General features: G+C 35.8%; 1 long non-coding RNA gene across 2 annotated transcripts in view; it reads left to right on the top strand.

Moving 5' to 3' along the window:
- LOC138717413 (uncharacterized) overlaps positions 1 to 21,558 on the top strand; it is a 148,948-nt gene that overhangs the window by 35,679 nt on the left and 91,711 nt on the right. For both annotated transcript variants that reach the window (XR_011336850.1, XR_011336849.1), the window contains exon 2: positions 9,417 to 9,594. This is a non-coding gene — a long non-coding RNA (uncharacterized lncRNA). The remainder of the gene's footprint in view (positions 1 to 9,416; positions 9,595 to 21,558) is intronic.

Here is a 21,558-nt window from a genome sequence, read left to right as displayed (position 1 = left end):
CTCTAAGAAATACGAGCATCCTTTCACTGGCATTTAAACCAAAACCTTGAAAGAGGCTGGGATTACCTCATGCTGTTTGGAGGGATGGATGGGAATTTGTTGGTCTAATTGCAAAAGGATTTTGTTCTAGGTGCTTAAGTTGTTCATCTTAGACTGATAATTAAGACCACTAGGTTTTGTGAAAATATACTTTTTGGATATGATTGTTAAGTCTCTCATGAAGTTTCATTCTAGTTCCTTAAAACCACTTAAAGGGCTGATTCAGTCATAAGTGTTTTCTTGTTCTTAATGTAATCTTTGTTTGTACAGTTACACTATGTCTCCTATTTATTATCTTTTTTTTTTTTTAAAACGTATATAAACTTTCATATATATATACACACACATATATGAAACGTGTAACACTAATTTTTCTGGAACCCCCTTTTTCAGTTTTGTTTCTTGTTCATGTTTCTTGAAGGGACATAGTCAGGTGAGAGGCTGTTCTTTCTCCCCTTTGGTACCCTTAGATATCTGTATCATTTTCATAAGAATTTTTGCAGCCTTATTACTGACTAGCTATGAAGCACACAGAAATGAGCATGACAGCCTATGTAATTTAGAACACTTAATTTATCTATTATATCATCTATGGAGTAATGGCATAATTTGGGCAGTTTTAAGTGCAGGATAACGACCCAGTGAGTAGTTAAAACTCTACAGTACAGCATGTCTGAGATACGGTTTAGCAGCTGGAGTTTATTCTCTAAAAAACCCAAAAAATCTCTTGGAGGATTTCAGCTTGGAATGCTTCCTGTGCACAACCAGTGTTTGTGGTACTTCAGTAAAGAAATCTTAGAGCCTTCAAACTTTTGTTTTGACATGTTTGAAGTGGTTGTGCCTCTGCATACAGTAGAAAAATGTTCTGCTAACCCAAGAGTTTTGAGCCATTCCTCATCTTTCCTAACCCCAAGGTACATATGGGTTCTGGAAGTGCTTTAGAACAAGCTCAGGAATTCATTGAAGTTACGCTGAGTAAAAGATTGTCTCAAGACCTTTTCTGGGTTTTGTCTCAATTTTGTCAGAGCAGAGAGATGCAAGTGCTTAATATCAGGTATAGGTTTTCCATTTTCTATAATAGTCGTATCACCACCCTAGTTAATTTTCAGCTATCATTTAAGACTGGTTTAAGGTTATTGCACACTATTCTAGCAGCTGAAAAAGGCTTAACTGCGGGCTTTGCATTAGGTTTGTTTCAGGGAGTGAGCAGTCTTGGCAATTCAAGAGAACCTTGAAGCAGTATAGCTATATAAGCCTTATTGAATACTAAATTCCAGCTTGCATAACTGTGTCACTTTTGCTTTAATCCAGAACAACCACTTCATCTCTGACCTCTTAGCCTTGCTGCTCAAGGGAAACATACAAAATACCTTCAAATGATAATTCTGGAACTAAAATTCATAACTCTACTGGGCACTAAAATCCATGGACTCAACAGAGACATTGGTTTTATGGCACATTATATTTTTTGCCACCCCAGGATAACCTTTTCATGCTGCAGAGAGAATAAATTACTTGTGTCTCTCTTGTGTACTCTGTCTCTCTCTGTCCCATATGAGCAAACAAATGTATTGTTTTTCCCTTTCTAATATTTCTCCGCCCCATATTTATGAACTATCTTATCTTTTAGATAATTGAATTGACAAGTTTGATCAAATTAAAATCAGAGCAATTGTTCTCAACTTTTCTTTAGTTCTGAAAATTGTTAATTCTACTTTAGATTGGAGGAAACCCTTGCATGCCTGAAAGCTTGTCATTTTCCCCTCAAGTATTTGATTTAGTCCAATAGAAGGTAGTAAGTAACACTTCTTATAAACTGTACATATTTATACTGTTAGAACACATGGCTAGAATAGTACCGCTTAATGAATAGTAATGGGCTGATTGGATAAAAGTGATTTCTCCCTTTTGGTTTCAAAAGCTTTATAATCCAAACTCCTAAGTAGCCGTTGTTTTGAATTTTTAATATTTTCTAGTTATTATTCTCATGTCATTGTTCATGAAGTTTGTAAAACATTTTGAGATTGATCCAGCTAAGGAGTGGTATGTAACTGTCTTGTTTCTTATTTTCCAACAAAAATGGTAGCAACTAAAGGAACAGAATGCACTTGATCAAAGTTGTCCCTGTTTTCAGTATTAAACACTGTCTACAGAATCTGTTAATTTCTGAAGTTTCTTGTGGCTCAGTGATGTCCTCTGAAAGTCTGGTAAACTCCAATCTGTATCAGTAACTGAAATCTTTTCAGTTTCTAGTAAAGTTGACAGTGATTTGATAAAGCTAGAAAATGCTGAAATGCTGTCGATTTCTAAGATAGTCCTTTAAAAAGTGGTTGCCTGGACCAATGTATTTTAAAACCAAAACAATATTGCTTAGGAAAAAAATGTAATAAAGGGATGTGTACATTATTACATACTCTTCACTTCAGTGATTCTTCAGTGAAAAAATCCCAAAATCAACAGTGCACACAGTCTCTGCAGGTCCAGGACATCACAGGAGATGCTTCTGAATACACCCTCATGGTTTGGTGCTTATTCTTAGCTGGGAGAAACAGTGTCATAAATTCAGATCTCGCCTCTGTCACTGGTGTTATAAAACTTCAGTAAAATAAATGAAAGAAAACAAAGACGGTACAGTATCTGGTCTCATGGCATTATGACATACCATCTGAGTAGACAACACGAATAGCCTGCAGCATAGATCAACTTTAACTGTGGTCTTGTCACATTTGATAAACCTGAGCAAAACTGGGCTTGGTCAGCATACGATACAAAGCTGTAAGAAAACTGTTCATAATTCAGGAAGTGGAGCCAGTAGTTCATCTGGTTTGCAGTGTTGCCTCATAAACCGAAGATTGTCTCACTAAAATTAAAGGGGATAATTTTTTCTCAGTAGAAGATGATTCAAGAAGAAAGCCAATTCTTTTCATTAAAAAGCCCCATCCACACACAGTCTTCTCTTTTTTTTCCCCAGTTAGATTTTATTATTTTATAGATCAGCAAACACTTTTGATAAAAAATGGGAGTTTACTATCGCTTCACATGTAATTTTTTTTTCACATTTTTTCAGATATTTCTAGTGGTAATCACTGCTCTTTACTACTAAACATATTGAATCATATTTAGCTTAAGTCACCTTAAGAAATTTATATTCACATCTGGCTATTTTAATTTGTGTGACTGTAAACATGAATATAATCTATTATTGGTGAGTATGGGCCTCCCTGGTAAAACTACAATTCAGAAACATAAGTGTGCGTTGTGTAATAACTTCAGGAAGGTACTAATTTGCTGTAGGATTTACTATTCATATTTAGAATTTAAATTTAAATCTCTGGTGTAACAAACCCATAACACTCTCAAGACTAGGAACTGTAAAACATGACGCTCATCTGCTACTGACCACATGGAAAAGATTCAGCGTTATTTCATATGACTCTGTTGTGACAAGCACTAAATGATAGAAACATTACTGCTATAGTATTAGTCTGAGTTGGTCTACTGAGTTAAGTCCTGTTACAAATCCAGTATCAATATTCTACTTTTTTGATTAATAAAAAACTGTGTATTTTTTTTAATTATGTCATAGTGTCTTGTACTCCTAACCTAAAACCAGAATAACTGTAGAGGGGTTTTTTTGGTTGGTTTTTGTTTGTTTATTTTTTTATAATTAGGTTCATTTAATGGAATAAATATGCACATTGTAGTATACTGTGGAATAAATTCAGCTGCATTTGCAAAAAAAAACCCCAAACCTGGTAATATTATGTTTTGTAGTAGTTACTGACTACCTAGAGAGAGGTGGTTACAATAAATTCTGTATTTAATTGGTATTGTGTATTTAATTTATATTTGATCTTAATTATATCACATTTTATTAAAAAGAAGCCTACCTTTCAATTTACACCATCTTAATTCAGTGTTTTTAATGTTTGATGTAGCAAAATTTTATTAGTGGATAGATAGTGATTTTCTTAGCAGGGTGATTAGAGTAGAAATGTCATCCTTTGGCAATTTACTAATATCCTCTTAAAGGCATAAATGGGGTTGGAATCCTTACATACAGAGAACATTGCTGTCTGAAGGAACATGCTCTCACTCCTTGAAGTACCAGACTTTAACTATCCCTGTGTCTCAGTAAGTGGAGTTAAGACACGTGGTTCCTTTGTGTTTTCCAGTTTCAGTGGAACAGCAAGATTTGGAAGTTAGGATTTGGTTCCAGGCCTTGGGGAAGAGCCAGCCTGAAGGTTATGTAGTCTTCTCATTTGTTTTTTACAGGCTGGTTAAGTTTTCCTCGCTACTTTTTCTTTGTCCTCCCTTCCTCGTTCACAGATAATATCCTGGCCCCAGCTCTCTCTGTCTAGATAATCTTAGTTGCACACTAGTGGTTCCTTGTTGTATTTGTTTCTCTGCAATCAGCTGTTCCTCAGCATTCTGTATTTCTTTCAGTTCTTCCCTGTTCTGTTCTCTCTGTCCTTAAATCACTCAGATGCTCCATCTCTTGTTGGGATTTTCCAGACATTATCATTCCTGACTTTTTTGCTAGTTCTATTTAACCAGTCATTTTCAAGTCATTTGAACCAGCTAAGACTTCATATCAGCTGAAGTCCCACTGAGTCCAGGTATGCAAATAATTTCTTTATTTCAGTATCAACCTCGGTCCCTTTTGTACCCTCCTCTGCTTTTGAGCAATAGTCCCCCTGCCCTGGTGCTCTCTTCTCAGTCCTGGTCATCCTATTCAGTCAATCCAAGGCCTCTGTCAGGGGCTGCTCCTGACACCACTAGTGTTTGTGTCTCCCCCGCCCCTCCTCCCCCCGCACAGTTGAAGAGGGAGGGTGTTTCAATATCTGTTCGACAAATCAGAGGCAGACAAATCTCCCAGGGGAAATTCAAATGCAGTATTTATTTTGGACACAGCCAAAATAACAAACCAGATACTTATGTGCACTCCGCGTCACAACTTCACAAATTTGCAAAATCAAATCCCCATCTGGTCAGATCACAATCTGACACCCTGAACATAGCCAAGAATCACAGAATCACTAGGGTGGAAAAGACCCACAGGATCATCAAGTCCAACCATTCCTATCAAACACTAAACCATGCCCCTCAGCACCTCATCCACTGGTCTTTTAAACACCTCCAGGGAAGGTGAATCAACCACCTCTCTAAGCAGCCTGTTCCAGTGCCCGATGACTCTTTCCATGAAAATGTTTTTCCTGATGTCCAGCCTGAACCTCCCCTGGCAGAGCTTGAGGCCATTGCCCCTTGTCCTGTCCCCTGTCACTTGGGAGAAGAGGCCAGCTCCCTCCTCTCCATAACCTCCTTTCAGGTAGTTGTAGAGAGCAATGAGGTCTCCCCTCAGCCTTCTCAAGGCTAAGCAACCCCAGTTCCCTCAGCTGCTCCTTGTAAGACTTGTTCTCCAAGCCCCTTCACCAGCTTCGTTGCTCTTCTCTGGACTTGCTCCAGAGCCTCAACATCCTTCTTGTGGTGAGGGGCCCAGAACTGAACACAGTATTTGAGGTGCAGTCTCACCAGTGCCAAGGTCAGTAAACAAACTACAACACACCTCAGATTCAATCTGACACACCACAGTACCAGGAAAAGAAAGAAGGCAGAGTGAGATAAGAAAGAAAGAGAGAGAGAGAGAAGAGATAGCAGGGAGGAAAGAAAAATACATCACTATTCCAACGGGGCACAGCAGTTCCTCTGGAAAATATGGTCCATCCAGCAGCAATTCTTCAGGAACACGTGGTCAGGTAGTTCTTCAGCAGCACTTCTCCAGGCTTGTTCTGCTTGACGGTGGGCACATGCACCATGCTTTCTTGGCAAGTTCTATTTATAGGGCAAGTCCATGCTCCATTAGCATGTGAGGGGTGGTCTTGCTATGAAGTTCTCAAACTGGGGCATGCACAGAAGCTCCTTCGGAAAGGTTCTCAAATTGAGGCTGGGGGCTCCAGAGTAGGCAGATGTGGTGTGTGTTGAGGAGGCAGAACCTGCTGCTTCTCCTCCTTCCCCACCACTCTCTGCGGCAGCTGTAACCCGTCACAGGCAGGGGTGGTGACGCCTGCTCCTACATCTCCCTGTTTCACTGAACCAGGAGCCACAGAAAAGACCCTCAGGTATTCCACAGCCCTGCACTCAGACAATGTTTAAGATACAGATTATACCAGTAAGTGACTCACTCTTTACACCCTCTAACACAAATCATCAATTTCACTCAAGCCCAACTACAGCCTCTTGCTATTCGTTCTCCCATTCCACTGATACACATCCTCCTCTGTCCAATTACCCTCTGTTAGTACTGTCTTTGGAACGTGCAGGTGAGACAGTCTTTTTGTTCTCCCAATATGTGGATTGGAACATAAGGCAAAACTGCATTATGGGAATAATATGCTTTGTGCACATGAAATCTTTCATTATTTCAACTTCTGACTGGTACATGTCTCTCCTAGCCTGTTATTGCAGTTTTCAAAGTCTTATTTTCTTGTCCAAGTTTGGGTTTATTTTAATCTCATGATAAACATAAGTCCTATTCCACATTATGGGTGAGACCCAATAGAATTTTTGCAAAGGTAAAATAATCTATTTTCCCCACTTTGTTTTCAGGAGCTAAAAATTGGCATGAAACAACACCTGAGTTGGTTTGCTTCAGCTATTACTTATACCTATGAAGTATTCTTTAAACTGTTGACTTTGCTTTTGAAGGTACATTTGAGTGGGTTTACCAACTGCACTATCTAGGATGGATTTGTGATTTCTTGGAAAGCAAGAATCCGGTCAGTTTGAATTTTGGGGAAGGGAAAATTATTAAATGTGTAACTCTTGGGTGAAAATGTACATTTGCACAATTACCATCTGTTTTCAGAAACAGATTTCTAAAATTTTACTAATTGTAGAGGTTTTTTTCTCTAGTTTCTCAAACAAGTGTTTTTCTAAGCATCATCTCTATATCACATATGGCTAATTTTATATTGATGCTTGAAACTTCCAAACGTATATATGAACAGCAGAGGCTTTCAGTGATTATTACTTTTTCTATTGTTTCCCATTTAATCTCTCAGCATTTTATTAACAATTAGCAGAAGCCACTAGTTTATAAGAAATGCCTCTCAGACATGTTTGCATTGTATTGTTTCTTATAGGATTTTTTTTCTATATTTTATTTCTTTTTTTTCTGAGAAAATTGATTAGTAGTAAAAAAAGAAAAATATATCTGCAGAGTAGCTCCATTCAGGTCAGGTCACATTTGTCAAACCTATCAGCTTGAAAAAATGAATAAGTACTGCTCTAGTACTACCAAAATAGTTTGATTTGAAAAGCAGTAAAGCAAATGTCAAGGAATGTAGTATCAGAGAAGTATCTCCAAAATAATTTCACCAATGCTGCAGTGGCATCAGTTCCTTACTAAAAATACAGTGCTCCACACTTACATCTCTGTGTAGGGGGATTAACCTGTATTTTTCTTTTCCAAAAAGAATGCTTTTATGATCTCAGGCGTTCTCAGTAATGGATAGTGATCTTTTGTTCCGGAAATATTTTATTCTTCATGAATTAATACAGGGTGGATATAAGTTATCAGTTTTAGGTTTTGGTTTTTTTTTTTTTTCTTAATTCTCTCTGCAACCCCAATTTCTCTGTACACTTCCATAATCTTCATGGCTTCCTTTCCATTACTTACTGGGACTCATTTCATAGAGCTGTAATCTGATTGCCTAGCTAGACAACAGAAATAAATTGTTGCTTTCACTACCTCAATTCTTGGTGTTCCAAAAAACACCATGTAGAAAACCAGTAGTGTCCCTATGACATATTTAACTAAGGTTTGAAGGGGAACCTTAGATATAAGACTGCATATGTCTGGCTGCAAAAAGTCCCCCACCTCTGTGAGTCTCTGCCTGTGCTTTAGATAGCAATCAGAGTCCTGAAACACGCTAATTTGATAAGTAGGAATTCCATATGATAGGCTCTACCCAACCTTTTCAGAAGTATCTAGCTAGTAGGATCTCATTCCAGATCTGATTTTTACCTTTAACTGTGCAGATGCCTTAAGTATATTTTTTCAGTTTGGCAGCGTGTATTGAAGATAATAGGTTATTATGGACTGCAAGATATGAGATAATCTGGTGCAACAGGAAAGTTGCACCTTAATTTGCACCTAATGTTAAAAAGAGCTACTATTGGATGTTGGGGTGGAATTCAATCACTGGCTGCTTTGTGTTAATTCTTGAACTTCCAGAAAGAGTTCCAGAAAGACATGGCTTAGGAAAGACAGATGTGTATCTTCAAAGATCGGATTGATACAATAGTTTATTGCTACATATTTGTATGGTCCCACTGATAATTTATATCTGCTGTTTTAAAAGACTATTTGAATAATAATTGCTGCAAACATTGCAAGCATATAAATTAACATGACTACCTGTCACGTGCAAAACTGTATTGTTGCATCCATTTAAAAAGTAATTCTTAAATTCTGTTATTGTAGAGATCTTAACAGGTACATAAAAGAATGTGAATGTGCGTGGAAAAGTTAGTTGGATTTCTATCATTGTCAGCATCTAATAGCACATCTACTTAAAAGATACTCTGTTTATTTGATCATAGATGAAACATCAGGATTGCATTCAGGGTGATTTTGTTACTTGCTGCTGTCATATTTTTAAAGCCAGGATTTTGTGCCTGAGAGTTGGCATGTATAGAAACAATTTTTCAGCCACCCGTGGATAGTGCTTAATTAAGATACCTGTAGTACTTCTTATATGTATAATCTTGTCTTTGTCATCTTTCAATCACTCTTGTTTTTAGGCAATATATGATTAGATCATAAGATTTTCTTTTGAAGTGATATTTGCTAAAATATTTTATAGAAGGTCTTAGAGTACTTACACGGATATTTAGATTAGTGGTTTTTATTAAAATTGCTATACATTCCTATGGCAGTCTTCCATTTTGATAAAAAAACACTGAATTTTTCCAAAGAGAGACATTTAACCTTCAGATCTAGTGAACAGCTTGAGATTAGCAAATCACTGAATAAAACTAGTGAAACTTATATAATAAAACAGGAGTGGAAAAAGGAAATAATTACATAATTAAAGTTGCAGTTAGTGTGCATTTATATTTTTGAATTTGTTTGAACCAAATCCTATAATATAATTATTGCTTGGCATCTGAAAATAACATGTTTGGGTTTTTTTTTCATTCTTCTTTTTAGTTTAATATTGCTACTAAATAAAACATTTTAGGATTTAATTTTTTGACCAAAGAAGGGGAAAATAAAACACAGCCACCTCTGGTTAAATCCTTACGGTGAATAACAACAACAAAAAAAGATGCTTACATTTTTATCTCTTGTGGATTTCTTTTTAATATTTCAGAGCAACGAACATATGGCTGTTACTATCAGCACTGGTGTATTTGCAGCGATGCCTATCAACATCCACCAGAGAGCAGGGCAGCTCCAAAACCCACATCTTTTATACTGTGGAAATTGATGGAGACAGCAACACAGCCAGCTTCTTGGCCAAACAACATGGAATGCAGTTCATTTCAAAGGTCAGAGCATATTTAAACTTGCTTCATTACTCCCACCTTTATGCTTGAGATTTTCATTTTTTTAAAATCAGTTTACCTAGAGGTTCCTTTACAGACAGAAAAATGAAAGTGCTGAATCCTATTTTCATTTGGGGATATCAAGCTTTTTATCAAATTATAGAGGTGGCGTTTCAGAATATTTCATATCTGATCAGAAGGAAAATCCAAAAATAATTTTCTCTTTATTCAGGAGTCTTTCAGGCACCAGGACTGTTTTATTTATTACTTAATATTGTGCTCCAGTCAATCATTTTGAATTCAGACAGGAAAATGGAATTTTTATTTTTAAAAGGAAAAAATCCTGAGGAAATGCTATTGGAATAAAGCAGATTTTATTATTTAAAAAAAAACCAAATATTTCTTTCCTTCCTCTGTTAACCGGTTTATTTTCCTTTAGCCACTGTGCCTTAATATGAAGACATATATTAAACAAATGATTTTTTATAAAGTCATATATTAGTTAATTACAGGCATTTTATTTCTGAGCATTTCTACAACATTTATCATTGAACTTGAGGAATTATGGCCTTGTAACTCAATCAAGGAAAAATCTCTTTCTTTGGACTAGTATCTCAATGCATATATTTTCTTTAAGTGTACTGTGTATGTGTGTATAAACATGAAGAATATATTTATATTGCCTTTAGCTTTATTTTAACTTTCCATCAGAAGAAGGTTACTTCTGAGGTGTATGTTAGTACCCAGGCACACAGCCTAAATAGCAGAAAAGCGTTAATACCTTTCAGTTGCAGTTACTGGTCTATGAAACTGGACATGTATACCAGTGACACAGTGTTAAATTATCCTGTTGATTCTATTTTAGAGACATCTTGCATCAGTTAAAGTAGATCACAAGTAAATGATTCAGACTTTTAATATGTTAATTTGTAGCAGCCTCCGTTCATTGACCTGAAAGTTCTTTGCCAGTTTTAATGAATTAAGAATTGAAGTGCTCCTGTTGCTTTTATCTCTACTTTTCAGCAGAGGCAGAGTAAGTAAAACAATTTGTTCAAGCTCCACAGAGGAAGTCTGTGGCCCAGTGAGAAGCAGAAAATAAATTCCTAAATTTTCAGTTCTGTACCCTAGCTGTTAGAAACTGTCCTAAGCGAGAAAATGGAATAAGCTTATGAATAAGAAGCAATGCATTATCAACAGCCACTAGCATCTACCCTAGTCATGAAAATCACTGAAGGGCCCAGAGGAAAACTACACCCAGATTTCTGCTGGAAGAATGATGATGAGGCAGCCTATTTAATATGACACCTTTAGTGTATAAATATTAAAATCACCACAAACTGTTGTGATGTACATGTTAGTTAATTCCCCCCAACACTGAGCTTTTAGACTAAGTATTTCTATAAAGGATGATTTCAATGACAGGGTTGCTTACGAAGGGTTTCCTCAGGGTTTGAGTAGCAGAGAGGTATTTTTTACAAGGGGAATATATGACAGTTTCTGTTGCTAAACTGTCTAGGCACTATTTGTAGCTAGGTTCCTGGAAAAATGTTTGGTTTTATAAGAGAGCCAATCACATTATCTTCTTTGTTCTGTAATATTTATCCAGGAAAACACCATTTTTAATACAGTAATTATGAATAAGAAAAAGCAAAAGATGGAAAGAGAAATGTGCGAAACATAGGAAGGTTTTTCCCCTGGCTTCTATGTGAATTTCTGTTTTACAACCTGTTCTAAAAGCAGCAGATACCTTTCTTAGCATTCTCATTTCAAATATGAAAGAAAAAAGCTTCTGTAGTATTTAAACCTTATGGTCTTTAAGCCTTGAGGAGCAGTGATAAAGTATTAAAGATTCAAATATGATTAAGCTTAATATTTTTTGAAACTTTTTGTTGGCATGTAATGAGCTTACAGCATGTGCTATGTGATGAGACAAGATGATACTAAAACATTATTTGGAAAAATAAGTCTGTAAAATGTGATAAAACTTCTCACTAAATTCCTGGATAGCTGGGAGTATTAGTAGTATTGCAGTGAGGAGTTATGCTCCTATTTGTGGTTCCTATACAACAAAGCATCTAAAACACATACTTAAGTTCAACGCTCTTTCAGGAAAAAGAAAATCATGATCATGTCATAGAATCATGTAACAGTTTGGGTTGGGAGGGACCTTAAAGATCATCTAGTAAATCAAGTGCCTAAGTTCCTTTGAAATAAATAGGATCTAGTCTTGTGCTTAAGTGTTTTACTGGATAAGGCTAGGCTCTTAGTGAAAAAGCAGTTTTGTATGAGAAAAGTGACATCAAAGACTGAAAATGCTATCTTTTAAATATGCTACTGTCACCACAGGAAACAGATCTCTGTAGAAATGGTAATTGTGTGTGTGTGACATCCTTGCTTCAGCATGTGAGTTGCAATTTAGAGTTGCAGTTTAAAGGCATAACCTCCCTTTGGCATAAGTATGCATTTTTACTATGATACAGTGTATAAAGACAGTGAGTTAAGTGTGTTACTTTGGAGTGCTTCCTCTCATTAAATGTTACTTATTAATATGCAGATACTTGGCAACCAAGTAGGAAAAATTTAGCTATGAAGAAGGCTACCGATTAGGTATCACACTGGAATGCACTTCAAAGTCTTACTCTTGAATGACATTTACTGTATAAAATTCAAAGTGCTAAACTCTTGACATTGATTGCAGTACTGTTTCATTTCAACTTAGCAATAGAAAAAGTGCAGGTGAGTAGTCTTTTAAAAACTTATTGTTACCATTTCTCTTAAACATAAAACCACTGACTTAAAGTTTCTGTAATTAAAACACTCATTAAATATTCTGAAGATGCCCCAGCATGTGGGAGAGTCTTAAAATTTCTAACCTAACCAAAATATTTTGCAAATAAATGTTTACTTTTGTTCTAAATTTTGCCTATCTAGGTGATAGCATTGCACTCAGTAAAGGTTGGAGAAGACAGCAGATATTACTCTTAGGTATATATCAAAGTAAAACATTAGAATCAAATGTACGTTAGGATTCTTTCACACAGTTGTATGCTGAGTCAGCTCAATTCCTTTATTTTTATCGCTGTTGTAACATAGACTGCACGAGTCTTTTCTCTATATTGCAAAAAAAGGACTTTTTATTGTACTGCTGTGTGGCAGGAGTAGTTGATGTAGTGCCAGTCACTTCAGTTTCATTCTCTTGTTTCCTTCACCACTGTTTAAGACAGAAGTTGGAGAGAAGATAGAGGGTTTATTGCTTTTCTCTAAACTCAGAAGGAAGGAGGTAGTAAAAGAGTAAAACTTGGGAAGGGAATGCATGCACACCAACTGTGAGTCATCAAGAACAGAGTCCTTTTTTGGCCATATAATGCCTCATCCTTACCTCAGTGAAGTCAACAGAAAACCTCCCTTTGACTTTCAAGGAAGTGTAGAAGAAGAAATGTTTCTGTGATGTAAATATATTCAAGTAGCAAATATCGCAAGCACTTAAACTGTGTGTGACATGCATGGGAAAATGGAGAGGCAGATTGTGGATTTGATCTCAGTCTTCCAACCATCCAAAGTGGGATTTCTTATATCCTACTGTTCATTTTTCTCCTGTGTAGTGGATACGAAAAGATGAAGAAACACTGGCAAAGCTATGCCTAAAATCAGTTTATGCTCCATTTGTTTAAAGAAGCAAGGGTCTTGCACAAATAGTTTTAATTGACAGCTCTCTTTTCTGAGATTTTAAAGTAAGCACTAAGTTTCAATGGTTTTACAAAAGCCATACAAAAGGAACGCATCAAGTTTTTCTCTGTTTAGGTTTTATTTTTATTTTTTTATCTGGATTACTGAAACTTTGGCATGATGGTGAATTTGAGTCTCAAAGTGAAACTAAGAAAGCTTCATAGTGGTGGAAATCAAGTTTATTGATAATTATATTACTGATGAATTATAATTAATAGATGTATTAATTATATTGTTTTATGTTTTTATTAATATCACATTTGAGTAATAGATATTTAATATACTTAATATTTAATATATGAATATGTTAATTATATTTAGTTATTTTATCAATGATTGTATACTGATTAATTGATGAAAAAATCTCTTTAATTGATTAATCAGTTGTTAAGATTTTGATCAATACTTAAACATATATATACACATAAGTATAATGCATATATGACTGTATGCTTGGACACACACACAAAATACATACTTATCCAAGTGTATAAATACAGGTAGGTTACAAATTTAAATTACAACAGATCTTCCTAGCTATGTCAGATATTTATTTTTCATCAGCAAAACTGTGAAAAATATTATATAAAAGGTACATAGTGTTTGAAATGTATATTTAAGAATTTGTTCCTGATCCTGCACAATGAGAACACCCACAGTGAAGTTCAAGGTCTTGATGTTTTGTATTTGTTTAGAAACTCCAAATGGGTCTTGGATTAAAAATAAAAAAGAAATTGGATTTGAAATTAATTATTCTGATCAGGAGTAAAACATGTCTTGTATGTGTGTACACATATATACACACTTTTTTTTTTAGAAGGTAAAGTCAAGCTGGACAGCAAACCCCACTTTTAATAAAAATGGGTTTTATTCAGGTACTTTCTAGGACTGAAAAAAATATTGCTGAATGACATTTTGACTGTGAGTAAGGTTAGTTTCATGTTCCTTCCCACTCTATTTTTCTCTTATTTTTCCTTTCTTTCCTTTTCTTCTTTTTTTTCTTGCCCTTCCTCTTTCATTCTCTCTTTCCTTCTCCTCTTTTCTATTATAATTTCCTTTTACAGTCCAGAGAAATTTTTAGTAATTTCACAATCATTTCTGTTTCTTTATTAAGCTTCTTTAGGTATTTTGCAAGCTGTAAGCAAAGCAGATATCACTTGGCATTTCTGAGTGTATTTATTACTCTCATTTCATGAGAAATCCCTTCAATATTATTATGCCTCTAAAAGTTGATATATACAAAATCTAAGGAAACTATGGAAATGCTTCTTGCTGGGCTTGACAGTGGCTTTATAGATCCTGTCCAAGAATATCCATTAACTTACATCACCTCATTCTCTGTGCAAGTGTTTTGAATCAGTTATTTCCCTCTGAAGTTTTACAGTGCATCTTAAGCTTATCATATTTGCTGCAGAGCAAGTTCTGGAATGAGCATTTTTTGTCTCTATGTGATTATGTTGTTGGGTGGGTTTTTTTTTCTATTCTGCTGTTTTTCTTTATCTGGAAAAAATATCTTGTGTTTAAATTACTATTTTAAAATTGATTTTCTCCCTGTGTGGTATGTGTATGTTACAGACAATGAAGTGGTACACAAAGCCTTTTAAATGGGAGGAAAGCATGTATGTTACATGTTAACATTATCAGTAGAGTTAATTCCTTGTCCTTGACTTATGTGCAAGAAAATATGAGACTTTTTTTAGAAGGGAAGGATTTCTGGAGTTACGGTAAGTACTTTCCTTACTTTTCTCTCTGCTGTCCTCTGAAGGTCCTGGAATGCCCAGAAAGTGTTCCCCTTGTGGCAAGGAGAGGAAAACTCCTTGCTTCACACTGACCTAAAAATATTAAGTGTAATGCTTGGGGAAAAGCCCACCTTAGGTGGCAACTAGTTATTAACACAACTGGAGAATACTTGACAATTTAAAAATACCGTCAAGGTTTTTGACAAGGCTTACTGCAGCAAGAGCTTTCACTGGTTTTTGTTTGTTCACATTTGAGATATTATAGCTGATGTTTTCTTTAATACGGCAGTTGCTAATTCATCCTATAAAACCTGATATTTTTCTCAAATATTCTGCTTCTGGAGTAATGCTTTCTTTCAAGGAAAGGCACATTAGTCTTTCTGTAGCATAAAATTAATTCTCATATGCCATTTATTGCAGTATTACTGTTCTGTGCTACTGTAAAATAGCAGCATCTCTTCTTTTAATTTCAACTAAAAATTCTCTTTAATTTCTCAGGTATTGCAAGTTGTAGATTCAGGAGGACCATACATCTTTTCCATGGTTTTGGCTGTGCTGTGTAGCACTATTCAGTTGTGTAAGTGGCAGCAGTTTATGTATTCACCAGGTGAAAGCTCCCATGCTTGAAAAGGGCTTTACAAAAAGGCAGAGAATTACGAGCACTCATTAGTTATTACCAATTTATGCTAATATACTAGGAAACTAATCATTTAATCGTTCTGATTGAAATGATGGCATGATTCACAGGAGATGTAAATTGGTATAGCCCTATTTAAATCAATGAAACTATACTGATATATGCCAGCTAAGAATCAGATCCCTCATCTTTATTTGAATAATTTTATGGTAGGCTCACCAGACCATTAGAGAAAAGAGTTAATAGAACAATTCTGTATTGAAACTGGAATGGAATATGGAGGTTAGTAATATTAGATGATTTTTTTTAACCTATTTTTTTTTCCTCTCTGTTGTCCTGTTTAGTAGAGAAGTCTTTGGTAGATCAAGTGTAAGTTTTGAAGTTTGTGGCATGATGGTACATTAGCAAACAACCACAATGTGGAAAAATGTTTGAAAATATTTTTGTTAAAGACTTTGGGAAAAAAAAGTCTTTTTACAGGAAAAATCAACTGCTCTTATTATTCAGTGCTCTGTCTGTCCTGAGGCTTACCTAGTTTGGTGTTAAAATACTAACTACAGTGCAAAAGAAAGGTGAATGAAGAAAAAATCACCATGTTTCATCTAGGTCTTGTTAATGAAGGAATGTTCCCCATTAAATGTATTCATTTCAAATTCTGGATGCTTGTCATTGTAAGGAAATAGTGTAAACATTTGCAAGTCTAGTTTTTTTTTTTTTTTAAAATGAAAGTCTCTTAAATAAGAGTTGTGAAATTGCAAACTCTCCCTGGAACTACAACAAATGTTTCTTCTCTTTTCATGCACCTCTGGGACGTAGCACTGGAAAATGGATGCAAAAACCCATATATTTGCCAGATGCTTGATACAGGGTTCCTGGCATACATTTAATCCCTCACTATTTTTGCCCCTCAAAGGAGAGAAAAATATCAAGATAAATTTGAATTTGTTTTAATTTAAAACATATTGCTGAGCTAATATATGAATGTATATTTTTTCAGTGATTGTTGGAGGTGTTTGGCAAACTGCTGTTGATATGTGCATGTGCATGTGTTACATACATGGAATAGCATGGAGTGCATTGTGGGCCAGGTCATTTATTTCTATTAATTTACTATGTAAGGTCCTCTGTAGCAGATGGAAGTGATGCCTCAAGGCAGTTCATGGTTTCTTAAGAGAAGTCTGACTTTAAGAACTTTTAAGTCAAACATATGGAGTCATACAGTTTCCTACAACTTTTAAGTTGCTTTACAAGAAGTGTTTTGCACCACTGAGATCCAACTTAGTTTCCAACTTAGTTTTGAGGCTGCATTGATAAGCTGTTTTACTTTGTAAGTTGATGTTATGACAAAGTTAAACTCTGGAATCTGGATTTTAAGAAAGAAGTATACTTTCAGAAGGAGGAGGAAGGATTGCTTCCCTTTAACAATCATTACCATGTTTTATAGTATTTCACTTAGATGTTTAACAATTATAACACTTTATACCTGTCTTACACACTTCATTCAAGACTGTAAAAATTCCTTACCAATTTAAATTTTTGCATAGTTTCTGTACCTGGATCAATATCACCACATCTTTGAGATGTGTGATTTCAACAGATTTTACTCATGTGGATTTTTGAAGTAACTAAAAATATTTACAGCCTTCTTTATGTTGAGAAAATAGTTACAAACAAATTAAAGTTAGGAGAAGAGTAGGAACAGTGTTGTCTTCAAAATGAAATAACTCAGTGAAACAAATATTACTATTTCTTTTAATGTGTAAATTTCTTGCCTTTTCACTTTAAAATTATCATTTATACAATAAAAATAAAATACAGAGATGTTACATTTTGTCTTGGACAATTTTTTAACAATTGCCACAGACTCATAGCATGGTTGAAGTTGGAAGAGACCTCTGTGGGCTATCTGGTCTGAGCCCCCAGCTAAGGCAGGACTACCTACAGCCAGTTGCCCAGGACCATCTCCAGACAACTTTTGAAAAACTCCAAGGATGGACACTCCACAACCACTCTGTGCAATCTGTGTCAGAGCTCGGTCACCATCACAGTGAAAAAAGTGTTTCCTGATGTTCAGGATCTTCAGAGGGACCCTCCCGTGTTTCATATTGTGCCCATTGCCTCTGACCCCATCACTGGATAAGAGCCTAGCTCCGTCTTTTTCATTCCCTCACTTCAGATAATTGTCCATGTTAATGAGATTGCCCCCCTGAGCTTTCCACCCTCCAGGCTAAGCTGTCCCAGTTCTCTTAGCCTTTTCTCATAGGAGAAATGCTCCAGTCACTTCATCATCTTAGTGGCCCTTCATTGGACTTTCTCCAGTAGCTTTCTCTTGTACTGGGGGGGCCTCATCAGTGCCCATACCTGGAGTCCTCATTCTTCTTCTTCCTAATTTTCTTCTTTAGATCATGAAGCCGAAGTTTTTTTGTATTTCCCAGCTCTAGTTATCACAACCGTTTTATATATTTATAAGATCATTCATTTCAAGGTCACATTAATGCTTTAATAGCAGATTCTGAAATAAAGTCCTGAATTTCTGTTTGCTAGTGTTTACAAGGAGACAATGCTAATGAAAATATAAATGAAGATAATGTTTTAAAGAGGAAATTCAGGTGAAGTCCTTAATTATCTACCTTAAAATCCATAGCGCAATGGTCTGAGAGGATAATAATTCAGAATTGTTAATGGCTTCTTTAGAAATGTTGCTTGAAATAATAGTAATATCAATGTGATGAAACATTTTGTTTAATATTAAACTACATTGTGCTAAATGGAATTTACAATAATAAGACAGATAATTTTCTCACTGCTTTCACTTAAGTACTTACAAAATTTTCTAGATATGGTTCTTCCTTCCTTCCTATCAAAAAGGGTTCGTGCTGTAGGATGATCTGTCAGAGTCAGCGTAGACAAGAAGGAAGTAACAGAAAACCAAGGATTTTCCAGGTAGAGGTGCAGTGATGGGTGAAGATGAAAATGATTCAGCATCAAGTGAATGAAGTTTTCTAGAAAAAAAATAAGTAGCAAGTGTCATCTTCTACATCTTAAGTCATCATCATAATAAATAAGGTTGTTTGAGGAAGTTTCTTTCCATACAAGCTAGCACCTGGGATTATCCAGCATTCCCATGTGAGGGAGGAGATAGTTCTGACATGTACCCCAAAAGTGAGGGTGTTTAGAGCTATTTTTACTTTTTCTCATGGACTGCCATAAGAACAAGAACTGCTTTGCAACTGATGACTTAGTGCCAATGTGAATGGAGAGTCTGTCCCTGGGAACACGCAAAGGTTGTCTGCAGGCATGTAGAAAGTAATTCCTGAACCAACAAGCCTAAACAGTTCTCCATGGCATTGGTTTTCATATGCTGAAATCATCACAGAGAGTCTCAACTGGTTTCAGCATCACCTGAGAAAGCCATTTTGCACTCAGGGTCAAAACTGTGTATGTCTTTGTTGGCATATGTTAGCACCTTCAAAGACTTGCTTTTTTCCCAGTCTGAGAGAAGTATTTCTAATCTGTGTGTCTGAGTGTGCGTATTATAACATGCACACTCATACACACACAAGCAAAAAAGCACCTGTGTACACTTTTACTTGCACTTCTTTTGAGGTCTAGCACAGCTTTGTGTGCCCTCTCTACGTGTGATTAAATATTAATTAGGCTTCCAATATAAGCAAGTGAGTTCACAGGCCCAAGTGCCACATAAATAATGCATGAGGTACCTGAAGGCTGAGCCTGAGAAGCTGATTGGCCACCTTGGATTTGTATAATTATGAAGTTTCATTATTAACAGTGGAAGCAGTGGAGAGATTTGCCTAGCTTGAGGGACTTTGAAAGCATAAGCTGTCTCATTAGGGAAAAAGGGAATAAGGCATAATATGCAAACTTGTTAGTAAAAAAAAAAAAAAAAAAAGGAATAAAAATTAAGCATAGCTCTTTAATGGGAGTATTTTCTATGTATATGTAAACATTTCTATGTCTATAAAAAGACTGAAATTCAAATAGATGAGGTCTATGCTATAGATATTTAACAGTTTTGTTTTCAAGAGGTCTTGCTTAAAAGCTTTTGTTCTCACTATAAAACAACCTTTAATATTTTACAGAAAAATCCACAGGTTTCTTAATGGGTTCTGCAAAGTGAGAGGTACGGAGGTGAAAGAGAATGAACACAGTCCAGGGTTCTTGCTAGAATGTGTGTTGTGCATGCAATTAAATCTCAAGGTCAAACAATTTACAGACAATTACTTTTCTAACATCTCCAGAAATGCCTGCTTACACGTCTTTAATTTTAAATGATACTGATATTCCAATTCTCCCCAAAGGTTAATGCTGACTAAATCCAGCTGTGACCTGACACGATGCGACAGCACAGTGCCTAATTATCCTCTGGATAGTCATTTACTTTAAACCATTAAAGAAATAGGCTGAGAGGAAGATTTAGGACCCAGAAAAAATGTTAGCCTGACTTCTTTCTTCTTGAGGATGGGATGGGCTGAAAAATAAAAATAAAATCTTGCTAAATGTTAGCCATTTGCTTTGATGGCAGAAAATTGTTCATCCCACTCGGTTTTTTTTACAGGTTAAATTGCTAACTAGTTCATTTTATCCATTGCCTACGGCTGGCGCTAAATGTCAGTGACAAATTTTGTACTTGTCTTGAAGAATGAATTAAGTTATGCACAAAAGCTATAGTGCTCTTTTTAAGATGAGTGAATTGCAGAGGGAAAAAAAAAGTTGCTCGTTTGAAAAAGGATTACTTCGATTAAAGGCCTTTTCTATTGTAGTGGAAGACAGGTAGTGGTTTAAGATAATTCCGACAGTTACCTCCCACAGAGGCTGCCGTCCTTTACTAGAAATTTCTTTAAGAGCACTTGTGTCAGATTATATACTGTGATTATTATCATAAGACCATTTATGACAGTTAAGGGGGGGAGCAATTACAGAAAATGGCAACTATTATTCATTAACTAAGGTAGGACTGGTCTTTCTTTAGTGAGGTCAGCATTCCATCACTGTCACACAAACCTTTCTATGGTTTGTAGCAATGGCAATTAAAAACCCCCAAATTATTCTCTGCCGATTATTGGTAAGAAGGAACAGTTTGTTCAGCAGACCTGACTCAGACTTTATGATTCATCTGGTTTTCAGTTGTCTGGCTCTGGTAGAACCCCATCACCCACAAGTGAATAAAGTATCTAAGAATGATTGCTACCATCATAGTGTTAAAACTTAACTGATTTACTGTCCATAGGCTAAGCCTAAGGGAGCTCTGCATGTTCGTATTTTACGTGGTTTTATTTTCATGTGCACTGTATCTGTCTATTGAAAATCTGGGGAAAGCTTAAAGTTAAGACTAGACTTTACAGCTATGTCTATTACAGAGGGCTTAATTAGAAAGACAACATCTCTCACTCCACTGATGTGGCATAACTGATGCTCTGTTGTACTTATAGTGCCTAATTTGCTGCAGATATAATTACTACTACAAGGCAATAATTATTTTTTACTCTATTTGTTTGGATTATGGAAGTGCCTGATATTTTCAACTGTAAGCAGGGTACCATTGTGCTGGGCACTGTTAAAAAACATGGATTTGAAACTAATGTTTTCAGTGGCACCCACAGGTTTTGGCAGATACCTTTTTCCTCTCACTGTGTGCATAAATGTTTTCACTGATACCAGCTGCAGAAGGTGATATTGTAAATGCTAATCTCAGCATAGTCATAGCAGTCACAAATGGAAGTCAGATCTGCAATTTCAAGTTGAAACCTGAGATGAAAAATCTAGTGATTATGCACTACTGCCCTAAGCTACTGAGATTCCCACTTTCTTTGTCTCAACACTCTCATACTCAGGCAAGGGGATAAG

This window comes from Phaenicophaeus curvirostris, chromosome 2, assembly GCF_032191515.1.
Source record: "Phaenicophaeus curvirostris isolate KB17595 chromosome 2, BPBGC_Pcur_1.0, whole genome shotgun sequence".
Taxonomy (NCBI): Eukaryota; Metazoa; Chordata; class Aves; order Cuculiformes; family Cuculidae; genus Phaenicophaeus; species Phaenicophaeus curvirostris.
The sequence above is the reverse complement of the archived record's forward strand: the minus strand, read 5'-3'. Positions and strand labels throughout refer to the sequence as shown.